The sequence below is a fragment of the Danio rerio genome, chromosome 25, assembly GCF_052040795.2.
Source record: "Danio rerio strain M-AB ecotype USA chromosome 25, GRCz13ab, whole genome shotgun sequence".
Lineage (NCBI taxonomy): Eukaryota > Metazoa > Chordata > Actinopteri > Cypriniformes > Danionidae > Danio > Danio rerio.
The window spans coordinates 10,047,319-10,062,748 of record NC_141045.1 but is presented as its reverse complement, the minus strand read 5'-3'; the positions used below and the strand labels follow the sequence as shown (position 1 = coordinate 10,062,748).

Here is a 15,430-nt window from a genome sequence, read left to right as displayed (position 1 = left end):
TTTTTACTAGTCATACATTTGGAGATGTCTTTAATTCGTCATATTTAGAGATATTTACAAATATATTTGAAGATATCTTTAATTAATTTACTAATAGTCGAATTACAGTTGTAGATATCTTGAATTGGATTTTTGACGAGTCAAAACTCATTTAGAGATATCTGCAAATATTTTTCAATGGAAGTCAATGGAGGAATATGACTAGTCATAATATATTTGCAGATATCTCCAATCTGATTTCGTACTAGTACAATTGTAATTGCAGATATCTCTAATTGTCATTCTGACAAGTCGAATTATAATAATGACTTGTCTAAATATATAATTATATCTCTAAATATATTTATGGATAGTCAGAACAAGGTTTAAATGTTAAAACGGCTTGCCATACGCTCTCACTCAGCAGCACAGTGGAGATTTCTCTAGTTATATCCTTTCAGTCGTTTGTTATGCAGTGACATGCAGTCAAATATTTCGCCAAACAGTCCTTAGGGATGCGGGGACACACAGTCAGATATTTTACCGAAGAGATCCGCCACTTTTGGCGCTCATAAACAATCATAAAGTTCTCGTGCTGCAGAAATGAGGAGATCTGCTGAAGGCGCGCAGCTGGCGTGCTGTGAGGAGTTTGCGCCTTTAATAAACTACGGCAGTTTGCGTTCACTGAACAGTAAGAATGATTAATAAATCCATATCAAACAGTCCCTTAAAAGTCACGTCTCGCTTTCGGTTTCGGGCTTTGGCGCGTTTCGCGCTCACACACAAGCGTACCGCGCCAAAGCCCAAGTGTACCGCGCTCAGGCACACCTCTTCCAACCGGGCCAGGGCCGGCCAAGTGAACCGTGCTTGAGCCCGATTCAGCGCACTCACACTTCTCAAACGATCCGGGAAACGGGCCTGGGCACGGTACGGATGGCATAGTGTGAGTAGGCCCTTAAAATCATAAGAGCCTTCATGAAAGGGTTTTTAGGCCTTCCATCCAAACTGAGAGGGCGTTTTTGGGAAACGAAAATCTATTTGAAAGCGCTGTCTAAAATGGATACATTTAAAAACGTTTTCATACTGTGGATTGAAAACGAAGGCTTTCGAAAACGATGACGCATTTTAGTCATGTGACCAATTCAGCTAACATGGTGGATGATATTGTAAAGCAGATGTTTTGAAAGCTGTCTGTTTTGACAGCTTTATTAAAGATTAATGTACATGCTCCATAATGCCTCTCTTCGAAGGACATGGAATGTTCACTGGGAGCTGTTGCTTAGTGGCGAAAAACAAATTTGCGTTACAGATCGTACATGGAGCAGAGATTTTGAATGGGACCTAGACTTGGCTGTGGGTGGTGGGACAACTGTGTGTGGATCTGTTGTGCCCCAGAAGTGGCGTAGGAATTAAACATTTTGAGACATTCCTTTAAATAAATAACCGCCAGGAGGATATGATGCAGGTAAAAGCAATTGTGTGCATGCGCAGTACATATACTAAAGTGTTTTCAGTCGTTTTGGTGTTGATGACCATTTGTTTGGAAAGATTTAAAAACAATAGTGTTTTTAGACAAAAATGTCAATTTCAAACTCATCTAGATTAGTGTAGACTAGGGATGCCACAATTCTCAATATAATATTGAACCATTCGGTATGACATCCATGGTTCAATACACGATTGTGAATTGCGGTTTTTCCAGTTTTACGTTTAAATAATTTTTGTGCTTTTATTTCTCTCTGAATTAACTGTGTCAAGTCTATTAACTGAGATGAGGAAGCTCCTCCCCGCAAATAAATATTCAATCACTATGCTCTAAAGTTAGGGGGCGCTCAACCATCAAATTTCACTTCTGAAAGTCCAAACATTGAAGAGCAAATCCATCGATTCTCAACTGAAACTTGAAGATAGAGCAGGGACATATAGTAGCCCCGCCCCTTTATTAAAAAACAGCCAGCAGTGTTTGAATTTATCACAGCTGAAAGTGGTTAAGATCAAGCGCATCAAATGAGAAGCGTCTTGATAGGGGCGGGGCATGTCAAACACTCAACATAGGCTCATTCTGAAAACGTAGCCCTATATACATTTCTGGAGATCGTGAATTATGTAGCCAGAGGTATGAATGGCTGGCTTTCATCTTTAAAACGAACACTACCAAGCGGTATGATGTCGTTCCTTTTCTTAAGTACCAGCTGACCGCTTACCTTCGTATGGACGGCTTTCCAGCTGTTACCAGTTTGTCCAGTAGCTTGCCATGTATGTCAGCAGATGAGAGACGCAGAGTGGAGTTGACCATGATGACTGGGTTCGAGTCTGAACGGCTCCAGAATGCGAGTAAGACAAAAACAGAATCCAAAAAACCAAAATAAACAAGTTAATATCAGAGTGATTGTGGCAAAAACTGAAAACGTGGTAAAAATCAGGCGAAGGTTTTTTTTTTTTAAAACACAGTGGGTTGGGTTTAGGGAAGTAAGTGGGGGGGGTCATTCAGTTCTTTTTAAAGCACTATTAGTTGGGTTTAGGGGAGGAGGAGGGTGGGTCAGTCGATTGGTAAGTCTGTCAATCATTTAGTCGACAGCGCCTCTGGTGGATTTATGCAAGAACAGCAGGCGCAAATGGCACTTGTGAAAGAAATTTGAAACCTCAAAAAGCAAACACAGTAGCTTCTGGTGGATTTGCAAAAAAAACACTGAAAAAAATTTAGCTCTTGGAACATATTTGGCGCTCTCTAAAAATGTATATAGTGGTGCATTTTTAAAATGAGCCTGGGTTGCAGATACTAGAGAGCATTTGATTGGTCAAGATTTGATGAGAAACTGAAATATGAGGTGACGTGAAAAAAATATCTTCTAAACACAAAATTAGTCACTGTCGGAGCACATTAGCTTATAGATTTCCTAAAAACCCAGACTAAAACTAACATCTAAAATGTTTTATTTTAAATTCAAGGGACCCTTAATCAAAAATAAAAAGTACAAATCCAGGTTCTTCTAACATATCCCTGTTAAACTATTAACTGGGGTCTCCTTAAACATTTAGACACAAGATTTGTCCATTAATTGATAGCAGACAGTAGACTTATTATTATCTGCCTGCAACAAATTAAAGCCGCAGTCACACTAGAGTTTAAGCTTGCGAAATTCTATCGTATGGTGCTGCGAAAAGGGGCGGGATAAAACAAGAAGATTAGACATTGATAAAGTGAGCAATTGGTCTGTATTTTAAGTTTCTGTACAGAGAGGACATATTTTGATCTTCCATTTGTCTCATGAAATCATGCGATGCTATTTCGCAGGTCAGAGTTCACCAAACGTAAACTTTTGAAACCTAAAATTGCCGCACAAGCTTGCGTTTCCGGCCTGTTGCATTCACACGAGTATGGTAGTCTATGGGGTGAAAAAATTGTGTGACCATAGCACGTAACTCACATTAGTGTTAAGTAAACAGCAGAAATATTATACATAAGAATGCATACGTAATATTATCGATATATATATATATATATATATATATATATATATATATATATATATATATATATATATATATATATATATATATATATAGGGAAACATCAAAATTGCTTCTCAAGGAATATTACAGAAATTATAGTTTAAGTTATTACTTAATAAACTGTTTACAGATTACAAAAAAACATTTTAAACAACAAAAAAATAATATATACAAATAATATTATTGACTAAAAATAATAATGACGTTAATAAAGACATTATAAATTGGCTCTTACAGTTATTGTGATATTGTTAGCACATTAAAATAATACATGTTAATAAAAATACTAATTAAATTTAGTTATGAAATGTAAATAAAAACAGATGAATGTAAAAATGAAATTCAACAGATAGATTACACAGACGAACGGAAGGACGGACGGCCAGACAGACAGACAGATAGGTGGATAGATAAAAGAAAAGGAGAAATAAAGTCAAAATAACAAGAAATAAATATATAAAGTTAATAATATGACATTGGGAATATGACGATTATGACATTTCAGTATAGGGGAAGCTGACCATGGATCAGTGCTGCATGAGTGTATGACTCAGGGAGCTCATGAATCCTGAAGGTTTGCTCTGACTCCACATATCTGACAGTGGCACAGTCACTGAAGTGATGCTTCCAGTTACGACCACACTCTACAATGAGCCACTTATTGTCATGATGAAAGGAAAACACTCTTCCCCTTCTCTGACTCCCACTTTTTTCTCCTCTGCATTTCCTGCTTCCTCCCTCGGCCCCCTGAGGAGCACATCGCTCTAATAGAAATGCCTTTTCATTCTCTTCCACTAAGCGGACAGATGAAGGAGGAACGTGTGATTTGTTTTTCCTGAAATAGATAGCTGAAATAGATTTATTTTGTGCTAAGCTTCCGAGATTAGTGATGTCAGGCTGGTGATGATCAAGTGTATACAATGTAGAAACAATGTTTGTACGTATATATATAGCTACAGTTAACGGCAACCCAGGGTCATTCTGAAAACATACCCCTATATACATTTCTGCAAAACAAAAAATTCCCTGGAACTACATTTTTGGCAGTTTTGATTTTTCACGAATCCATCAGAGGCCACTGTGTACTTTTTTTAAGATCTCAAACTTCTGTCGGGAGTGCCATTTGCTCTTCTAGCGAAAGTCCACCAGAGGTGGCTGTAGACTTCCTGAATGGCCGATCGACTGACCCACTTTCCTCCATCCCTGAACCCAACCAAAGCACTGATTTTTTCATTGTTTTTAAAAGCACTGATTGACCCGCCCACCCACTACCTTTGAGTGTTTTCAAAAGCAATCCAGAACAAGAAAAATCCTCGCGGCAACCTGATTTTTACCACGTTTTCAGATTTTATTACATTCTCACCCTGTTATTTACATGTTTATTTCATTTTTTTGGCTTTTGTTTTTGTCATACCTGCTTTTTATCATATTATACATTTACATATTATACATGTATTTAAGCATTTATTATTATATACGCTACCTCCCTTATATGTCTTAATGGTTTAAAACTACTTTTGAGCCTACGCTATGATAAAGGCACATTTCGCACTGTAAATTCTAACATGTTCAGTTTACTTAAAAAAAGTTTGGAAACCGATTGCCTTATTTTTGCAATATAAACTTACAAGGAAATCTTAAGTTAAGTTTAATTATTGCCTTGAAGTAAGAAAACTAAAACTTATAAAGTAAACTAACTGTTAAAAATTAAGTAAGTTTAATAGAAAATTCTAGTTAACATACTTGTCATTATTTAGTAACCTTACTTAGGGTTTTATAGTAAGATTACTTTATTAACTCTATTTAACTAATACTGTTCTACCATGTTCAGTTAACATCTTGAATGCTAGTAGTCTCAACATTGTTTTAATCCACCATTTTAAGTAATGTCAACTAAAGAAACTACGTGCAATCGGTTTCCACATTTTCTTCAATTAAACTGAACATAAAATATGTAGTTCAACCTACAAGTAATGACATTATACAGGTCTTAAATGTAAACATTTTATTTGACAAAATTAGCAGAATTTCACAATACACTTGTGATATTTTAGTATCACAATACACAATACAGTTTTGTAAAAACCTGTTGTAAAGTGCTGTAATATACTGTAAACAGCAATACAGACAAAAAATATAATAAACATGTTCAACCCTAAAACACAAGTTTTCGAAAAGGTATGAAAATCTATCAAAAAAACTTTAAATACTTGACACTTGGAAAAAAGATACTTGAATTAGTGTAATTAAACATGCCATTGCACCAGCACCTTAAACATGGCAGCATATAGACACTCACAGAGGAACAGATATTAAGCTTTAAAGCTAATTTGTTAGACTGTGTAGTTTAGATTTTCCTACAGAAAATATCACATTAGTGTGGTCAAAAGTATTGAGTTTGGTATCAATCAATACTGAAATATTAAAAATATCCATTTTCCACCAGCATTTGAGTGCTACTGAGCTCGTTCTTAAACACCATTGATTGGCCACTGTGTTCACATGCTCAACAGAAATGACTGTGATTGGCTGTGACTGTCATAGGTTTACCATTTTTCACTGAGTCCAAACAAAGTTACACAGACACTGAAGTGTTTCAAAGCCATGTCGATAGCTGATTTGTTTAGAAGCTAACATATAAGCTATCTGGTGATGAATCGACTGTTCGACAGTGCTTTGAAGTTATTCAGTGTCTTTGTATCTTTGCACCTGGTGAACAGTGGTGAAGTGTGGTAAAAATAATGACCTTCAAAGCCAATCAGTCATATCTACTGAGCATGTGAACACAATGGCCAATCAGTTCTTGCAATGTTAGTGGGAAATGGATGGACTTTTTTTTTTTATTTATTTCAGTACCGATTGGTACCAAACTTTTGACAACCCTATAAATCACAATACACTTTTTTGGTAAAAAAAAAAAAAAAAGTGTTTTAAACACCAAAATGCTGCAGTCCTAAATGTAACACTGCAAACAGCAACATGTTAAAAAGCAACACTTTGTAATTAAACATGCCATTATACCTGAACCTTTAAACATAAAGCACAGCAGTATATAGGCACTCGCCGAATAAAACACATTACGCTTCCCTCCCAGCAAAAGCAACACACATTGAACAAATTCAAATGCATTGCTCAAAGTCTTTGGGTAGTCCGAATTCAGTGTGTAAATCAAAGCAAAAAAAGAGACATACTGCATGTGGCAAAGTCCATAACCACTTTTCCTTCCAGTATAAAGGCCCACATTGCATCCATAATGAGGTTCTTTAGACATCTTCACACACGACAATCAGCAGGCCAACATCTTCTGCACTGAAGTCCGACTCTACAATTACATCCTATGAATAGAGAAAGAAAAATAAGTAAAGTTTGATATTCTAAATGGCACTAATAAAGCCTGTAGTGGCCAGGAGACCAAAAGCAGAGGTGAAAAAAATACAATTCCTTGTGCTTAATTTAGTAACACTTTAGTAGGAACCAATTACCCTATTAACTAGTTGCTTATTAGCATGACTATTTGTGTTTATAGTACATTTTACATTCAAATGCTTCTTATAAGAAGGCCTTGCTATGGTGCTCCTTCTTCAATGTAGACCAACACGATGGATTTGCCTGTACTGCTTCTACTAGGCTTGTCATGATAGTGGAATTTATTACCAATCCATATAGTAATTTTAAAAACATCCATTTCCTGCTAACATTTGAGCATTGTTGAGTGTCATTTCTGTTAAGCATGTGAACAGAATGGCAAAACAGTGCTGTTTAAAAATGTGCTCAAAAGTGCTTAAAATGTTAGCAGGAAATTTGCTGCTTAAAATTGCAGCAGAGATTGGTACTAAATTCCAGTATCTTGAACATGATACTATTCTAAAGGAACAATACATTTTTTTAATTAAAGAAACACTGTAATGTAATAAAACAAACTGCAGTAAAAGTACTTTTAAAACATTTTCAAGAAATTAAATGCAAATGGGTGAGAGACCAATTGGTGCTACATAATCAATATAAATATTTTGTAGGGAAAACTTAATAAATTGGGAACCGATTCATGAATGCATTTGGTTTTGCTAGATTAAAGCAGTGAGTCAAGTTTGCATTATTTAGCACACTTTTAAAAAATGTATTAATAACTATTTTTTAATAAGAAAATTGATGTTTTAGTATGGCTTTTAGAACAAGGGTGCAGCCATCTACAATCCCACAGCAGGTGACTTCACAGGGTTGGTTATAATACGGAGCATCTTTGACTTTGTGGCTTTTAACACTATCTTTTTACATCTTAATCCAGCAGGTTCTTTCAACTGAAATTATATTTCTCTCAACATATTACATAGGTATTACACTTATTAAGATTTTTTTTTCAAGCTAATCTTCCTCCTTTTCAAAACAAGTGTGTTTAAAAATGAAAGAAATGCATTCATTACTTCACAGGCCTATGAAGCTAACTGACCCTGTGATGGCACAAGCTGCTGTATTTGCAACATAGCAATGCTCTTGCTCCAAAGGCCATAATATAACATCCCTCTTACTTTCAAATACTTACATTAAATGCATTTGTTTTATTTTTATAAAATTGAAAATTTTTATTAATAAGTGAAGTAAACTGGAATGACTGCTTCATTTCCAGTCTAAGAAAGCAGAAACAATAATACTACTTACAAAACACATCCTGAAAATTTCTTTAGACTCATCCCTCTAAAGGACTGAAAGACCCCGGAGAACTGCTGCCAGATGACCTTGAAAAAGTAAAGACAGGTAGACATGCATTATAGCCCAATGAAAACATCAAATGCAATTTATTGCAATCAAATGCAAATTATGATTCAAAGATGATGTCACAAAAATACCTTTGAATTAACATGTTGAAAATTTCTTCTAGTTTTCTTCTGCAATTTTCTCCTGTTTTTTTTTTTAAATTTCAATCAAACGAGCAGTGTGTGTCCAATGCAGCGTAGAACTTGGATCTCACATTTCTTCCTGATATTCGATTGAATTCTGCAAAGATCCAATCAAAACATTATTAGTCATTAATAACATTCAAAAACACAAATTCACAAAATCACACAAAGTTTTGAAAAGAAAACAAACCTTCTGCAGCACTTGCATCAGCTGGTGTTTCCTCTATGACTTCCTTCTGGATGTCACTGTTGTGCACAAAAACGTAGTGTTATTGACATGGCTAAGCGAAATTCTAAAACAAAAAACAGAAATCAGAAACACATGCAATGATACAATGCAATGCCATTTAGCAACAGATGTTACACTTTAACATGACATAGTTAAATGTTCTTGAATAATAAAAGCTGCCAAATACTCCCGGCGCCTGTCATCAAAAGCATGAGCTATACTTGTCACCAAACAGTAATAAACACAACCCCCGATTAAATATAATCATGGCATTGTTGCTGGTGTGCCTTACTTTTATGCGCATTAAAAGTGGAATAAATATTTGTCTCAATTGATGTCTTTAAAAGGACACTGAACTTTCTGACTAGGGTTGCACGGTTTACCGGTACTATGGTAGTATCGTGATACTATGGCTCCAAGATACTGGCGGTGCCACTGTAGTTTGTAAACGGTAGTATTGTCATTAACAGTCTGCCTACAATACATAATGCTGCATGTGAAAAAGTCACTTAAATACTTACACGATTCAGCAACAATAGATCATTGTATTTTAATAGTCTATGGAGCCTTCTAAGGTTGTAAAACTGTAGAATTTGCGCCTTTTATAGTAGCCTATTGCATATTTTGTGATGGTTCATTTTGAATCGGAATTCGTTTATTTCTGTTCCTGTCAATATGATATAATAGCTACAACAACCGTGATAATCTATTAAAAAGAATGACTCATAAAGTGAAATTTTGAATTACTTTGGATTCTTATCCTATAATAAGTGTGAAAAAAGTTTGATAGATGAAAAACCCAAAATAGCAACAGGAAACAATTTTTGACCACTTCATATAGCCTAGGTTTGTTGGAAAAATGCTCTTTTCTTTATGTATCTTTATTTTAATGTTTTTTTTTTTTTGCTGGAATGAATACATTTTAGGTGAAGAGATGTGCAAATACTTTTTTCAACAATAAGGGAATTATTTAAATTCAAGTAGGCCTATAATAACATATACAATATATTATTTCTGACATTTTTCTTTATTTCATGGATTTAAGTTATGAATTACAGTATTGCAATACTACTTGGTATCACCATACTTCAGCTGGTATAGTATTGTAACATAAATTAATGGTATCACAACACAACAACCCTATTTCTAACTAGTCCTCAGATGATTATTCAAATGGACAAAATATTCGGACTATTCTTGATCATGCAGTTCTTTGCTGAGAATTTTGTTAAATGTACTTTTAATGCATTAAACGATTTAAAATTACCCTGACACTCAGTATGGAGACAAGGTAACGTTAATAGAACAATTCATGAATATGTTCTATGGCTTGTGCGGTATTGTTCAAAAAGTTTTCTTTGATGTGTAAGTGCAAAACTTACATTTCCACTGCATATCAGCTCACAAACTGGTAGTCTGAAATAAAAAATAAATAAAGGGTATAATGATATTACAAACCAAATATGCCACTCACAATACTCTAATGGTGTGCTACATTTTAAACAACCTTGTAATTGTTCAAATTTATTTGCCCTAAATTGTTAAAAATTAGTGAAACCTTCTTTAAAAATGCAAACTAACAGGTTTGGCAAAGCCTGTTTCTTTACAGAAAGTTTGCTTATAACAAAGGCTTGTTGATGCCTTTGTGTGATATTGAGCAAACAAAGGGATGTTTCTGTGCTTGGTTGTACGAGTTATACCACTTCATCATTAACGTTATCCATCACACATATTCAGTCGCGTCTGGTCAGATTTATTTGTCATTACAGCAATACAAAACAGTCAATAACGTAACGGCAACACTGGAATAAACCTTCAAAACGGCATAAAGAAAAGACAAATAGCATATAAAACAAATAAATGAGTTAATTAAATATCTCTCGCATTTTCATAAGTTTAACTTTAAGTTTCATAGGGATTGTTAGCATAAGCACACTTTAGCATCATGTGTAAATATGTATCTGCCTCATACAGTGACACGAATCGTAATCGCATCGAAATACTAAATTACCTACGACACTCACGGGTCCATTTTGAGCTGGAACTGCTTTATAATGTTCTAAAAGCCTCGGCGGGTTAAAACTGCTGCTGCCCTGGCGATCATGGAGAAAAAAACGACTGGTCTGGTCATGAGCCGCTCGCTGACGCCGGACCGATTCACAGCTGATCTCCTCACCTGCTTCCTGCAGGTGATCTCATAAAAGTAAATCTTAAAAAAAACACGCATATTTTCGTCACAACAAGCGCCACTAAAGTTCAGCGATAACTAACGTTACTGTATTTGTAATGCGGATAAATAGGTTTCGTTTTCTTTTTTAAAAATGTAGACCTACAGCTATGTGTTAACGTTACATCTATTTGAACGGATCATTGCGCGCGCTCTTTCTCTCTCAGTGCATCATTTAAAATGGCGCGGCCCGCTCTTTTAGAGCATAACGCCCACTTTACAAATTACTACTAACTTTACAAATTATTAATAGTTATTAAAAAGGACTAAGCAGCTAAAAATATCTTATCTAGTTAAGTAGACAGTATTGCAAATAACGTGCAGTGGTCAAAACGTTTAGTCACAACATCATGGGCTATTAATTAGTTCACAAAACAGCAAACAATTTCACAAAGTGCAGGAAATAAACAGATTACTGATACTATACAAATAAAATCAAAGTAGTAATTAAAACGAAAAGTTTACCTTGATTTACAGCAGTACATCTTCTCAATATGAAATCCTGTCCTTCGATGGCGGTGCTGGGTGGCGGTTGGTTGTGACTCGGGATGGGGGATGGGAAATCACCACCCAGTACGCATGTGTAACAGCATGGCTTAGCCCTTATAAGCAATTTTACTCAAATTACATTAGTTATGGGAACTTTATACCTTACTATGTCAGCAACACTAATGCATTTCTAGTAAACTCAACAATTAGCTTAAAATTAAGTAAACACACTAGAATTTTGATAGTAAGGAATACTATTCGCATTTACAGTCTTTCCTAAACCATGCTAACATATGGATCGTCACCCACCTTCATAATTAAAAATGTAATTTCTGTGGAAAAACATACATCCTTTATCAAGTTTAGAGTGTGGGGCGATAGAATGTCGGTTCACAAGACAATAAACATCCGTTGAGGTAAATCATGAAGTAGTGAAAACTAGCGTATCTGTGTCTGATCGTATCTGACTCCATTCACATATTGCTCCGGCTGGAAGTATCGATACTCAACTAACGCTGTACCGGATGTGCGTTCGGCCATTCGTGAAAAAGGCCTATCTGACAAGGTAGGAGAAATCTACAGAATTCCCAATCGATAATCGTGTGAACCTTGGGATAAGGAGACAGACTAGCTTGTGCGTAGAAGCCATTTAAATTACAGTGCCTTTTTGGTAAGCGATCCAGGTTCCACTTGCCATGATTAATGCAACCTAACAATCCTTTAGATGATTTGGATTTCAAAGTTATGTGTTAAACAAATTATTTCTTAATGGGGAAGATAATATTATTGACTCGATAAAATATTAATTCCAGCCAAACAAAAAGAAATCACACTTTCTCTCGAAGAAAAAAAATATAATGGGAAATGATGTAAAAGCTTACTTACTCTGTTAAAAATCACTCTGGAAATGTTTGAAAAAGTATTAAAATTTTGCAGGAGGACTAGTAATTTTGCCTATATATATATAGTGATATAGTCATATATAGTGCTTTCCACTAATATTGGTATTGGTACACATACTAAAAGATGGCAGGGGAACAAATGTCTTAATTTATACAAAAGCCCTGAGGACAGATTGTTTTTGGATTGCAATTGTGAATGGCAATTAGATTTTTATGTGCAATAGTGTTCTCATTTAAAAGAGAACATTTCTGTTATGATTTTGCGCAAAAGATTGTTAGGTTAAACATTAAGGACATTTTTTTACAGCCTTCTTTGCTCAAATTCACCAAGGGTGCCAATATTAGCGAAGGGCAGTATGTAATGCCTGGTCATGCTGCAGCCACTTTCAGAGTCAACTCACCATTTAATCTCTGGCTGACCTTACAGTACTACAAATCAAATCCTTTTATTCACTACCACGGTGCCCAGAGAGGAGATATGACACCGCCGCTTGCCTGTCTGTCTGATTAGCAACGCCTGCGTGATAAAACACATCTGTCTCCAGGCCTCAAGTCGACAAAACAGTCTTTGGTATGACTGAAAACACCAAATCTAGCAGTCAAACAGAACCCGGGATCACATATTCACCTTTGAGACAGATGAGCGACATGTAGTACAGAGCAAAACTCCCTCTTCGCTATTGAGCTGATTATCAGAAACGCACATTTCAGAAACAGGCCCACGCACACAAACACTGATCCGTTGCATACATCGCCTACTCTCTGTCGCGAAGCTGTCCGTCACAATTAGCAACACACAATCTGGAAGAGAGCTGAGTCAGAAAGCAAACACGCTAAACAACTGGCAGAGTATAGCTGAGGTTAGCTCAAGAAGTTGGAGATGGCACACAGCTCTGATTTATCCAGCTTCTTTAGAAAAAACCCTTGCGAATGAGTCAAAAAAGCGTACAGTCATGGCTAATCATAGCTACTACTGCAGCTACGCATGGAAATCACAAGAATATGTAGGTGGAGAACAGGGTACATGAGGACGTGAATGCTAATGCTAGCTACAAACTTATTTTTCTACAATATTGTTTTGAAGAGTGTCAGAGCTATTCATAGCTGCGTTTTTACATGCTAGCATACTGTATATGCTAAAAACATCTACTTAGCATTATTGGAGTTTGTATGTCCCTGCTGAAAAATCCAGCTTAAACCAGCCTAGGATGGTTGGCTGGTTTTAGCTGGTCGACCAGCCTGGTTTTAAAGGGGTTTTGGCCATTTCCATCATGGTCTTTGCTGGTCAGGCTAGAAGTTGACCAGGTAAAACCAGCTAGACCAGCTTGGGAGCCCAGCAAAAACCAGCTATGCCCAGCTTAAACCAGGCTGGTTTTAGCTGGTTTAAGCTAGTGATATTGCAGCTTGCTAATGGCCAAAACCCCTCTAAAACAAGGCTGGTTGAACAGCTAAAACCGGCCATGCAGCTTATAGGTTGGTTTAGGTTGTTTTTTTTCAGCAGGGAAATACTCTAGTAATTTATAGTAAACACTGTAGTGTTTGAACCATATTGTGGTAAATTACTTTAATCTGTTGTAGTAATTTTATAGCTGCTGTGGTAAAACAACATCTATTAATGTAAATAAATGACCCAGTAGCGTAGTTTTCTAAAAGTATTGGACATGTTACACTACAATAAGCCATATTTCCTTTCAGGAAATGTAAAGAATTTGTTACAGTTTACCTATAGTTATTGTATGCTCAAAGTGTTGTACTGTAAATACAATAATATTATAATACATGGTATGGTATGGTTCAAAACGCTACCATATTTATTAAATTACTATAGTTTTTTTTTTTTTTTGGGAAATTGTCCTTTAAAAAATACTAACTGTGCCGGATCCTAACGAAAAATAACCAAGGATTTTATTACCAAACACCAAGATAAAAATATAATAAGTGTAGCAAAACCATTGCTGTGTGGTTATATGGGTAAAATACACTAAAACTGTTTTTGATGTTAATGATTTAATCTATTTGTAATAAAATCATGATTAATATCTTATCTCCCCTTCAGGAAATACTAACTGAAGAAGCAATCTTGACAAAAATGAGGACCATAACAAGTCTATATCAAGAATAGCCTACATAAAAAAAACTATAGTAATTTATATGTTTTTGAGCCGTGTAAAGGTTCAATCATTGGGGTACTTCTATAATCATTGGGCATAGATATTAACATTGGATGTCCCTTACGTTATTGTTGTCTTTTAGAAGGAATGGGTCAATAGAGCTGCCAGTTTAGTACAGGGTAGCGCTCCTTTGAAATGAATGTGGGACAAAGGTGGAGGACAGCCCACCCCGAGCCATAGATATATACGCATATATACATATATCTATGATCGGATGGTTTTCCGGTGGTCAGTATACAAATATTTTTTTTAAATTATGAAAATTATAATTTTACATCACTTTTCTATATCGATGGATATAGCTTGTGTTTGTGTGCATGGAAATGTATTATCCACCCTCCCTGTTAAATTTTATTTAATCCGTGTCCTGAAACACACCCCGACTCCCGCTTTCACTTTTAATTCTAACGGAGGGAGTGATTTGTTTGTGAATGGACCTCCGTTATGAACGACTCATGTAAACCATCAATATCACTGCGTCTCACTGTGCTCATTCATCTTTTTGATCTAAATGGTATATAACATTTGTAATATTCAGTAATTTATGGGTGGACAATATGCACAAGCGAAGGCACTGTTACGTCATCAGGCACCCGTATAAGTTATTTCAAAACTTCACTTATAGCCAACAATAACACAAGTTGGCATCGCAGCATCTTGTTGTCGTATTTTTATTTACATTGTTTTTTAATTTTATTCACTGAAACTAGCATAAGCCTAGTATTTAGTGCAAGTTGCTGTTACTTTGCCTTCTGGTCTGTGCAGTCAGAGACTGTATTATCATAAAAAACAAACTGTTAAGCACAAAAGTTTGTAACATACAAAATAAAAAATAAAAAATCGCAAACAGTATAACATGTTATGCTTTTATGCTTTGTATTTTTTGTTAGCATGTACACCCGTACACACCACAACCCTGCTGAAAAAAAAAAACAGCTTAAACCAGCCTAGGCTGGTTGGCTGGTTTTAGCTGGTCGACCAGGCTGGTTTTAGAGGGGTTTTGGCCATTTCCAGGCTGGTTTCCA

The 15,430-nt window shown here is 35.7% G+C and overlaps 1 long non-coding RNA gene across 3 annotated transcripts; it reads right to left on the bottom strand.

Moving 5' to 3' along the window:
* Window positions 1-5,482: 5,482 nt before the first annotated feature.
* On the bottom strand, window positions 5,483-11,354 carry LOC137489329 (uncharacterized). Of its 3 annotated transcripts, none has more exons than XR_015526180.1 (6): window positions 11,309-11,354; window positions 9,999-10,032; window positions 8,578-8,633; window positions 8,337-8,484; window positions 8,149-8,225; window positions 5,483-6,827 (listed from the first exon to the last, which is right to left on the bottom strand). It is a non-coding gene; the product is annotated as an uncharacterized LOC137489329 (long non-coding RNA). The 3 variants fall into 3 exon arrangements; XR_015526182.1 differs by lacking the exon at window positions 11,309-11,354 and adding an exon at window positions 10,628-11,016; XR_015526181.1 differs by lacking the exon at window positions 11,309-11,354 and adding an exon at window positions 10,641-11,016.
* Window positions 11,355-15,430: the final 4,076 nt, after the last annotated feature.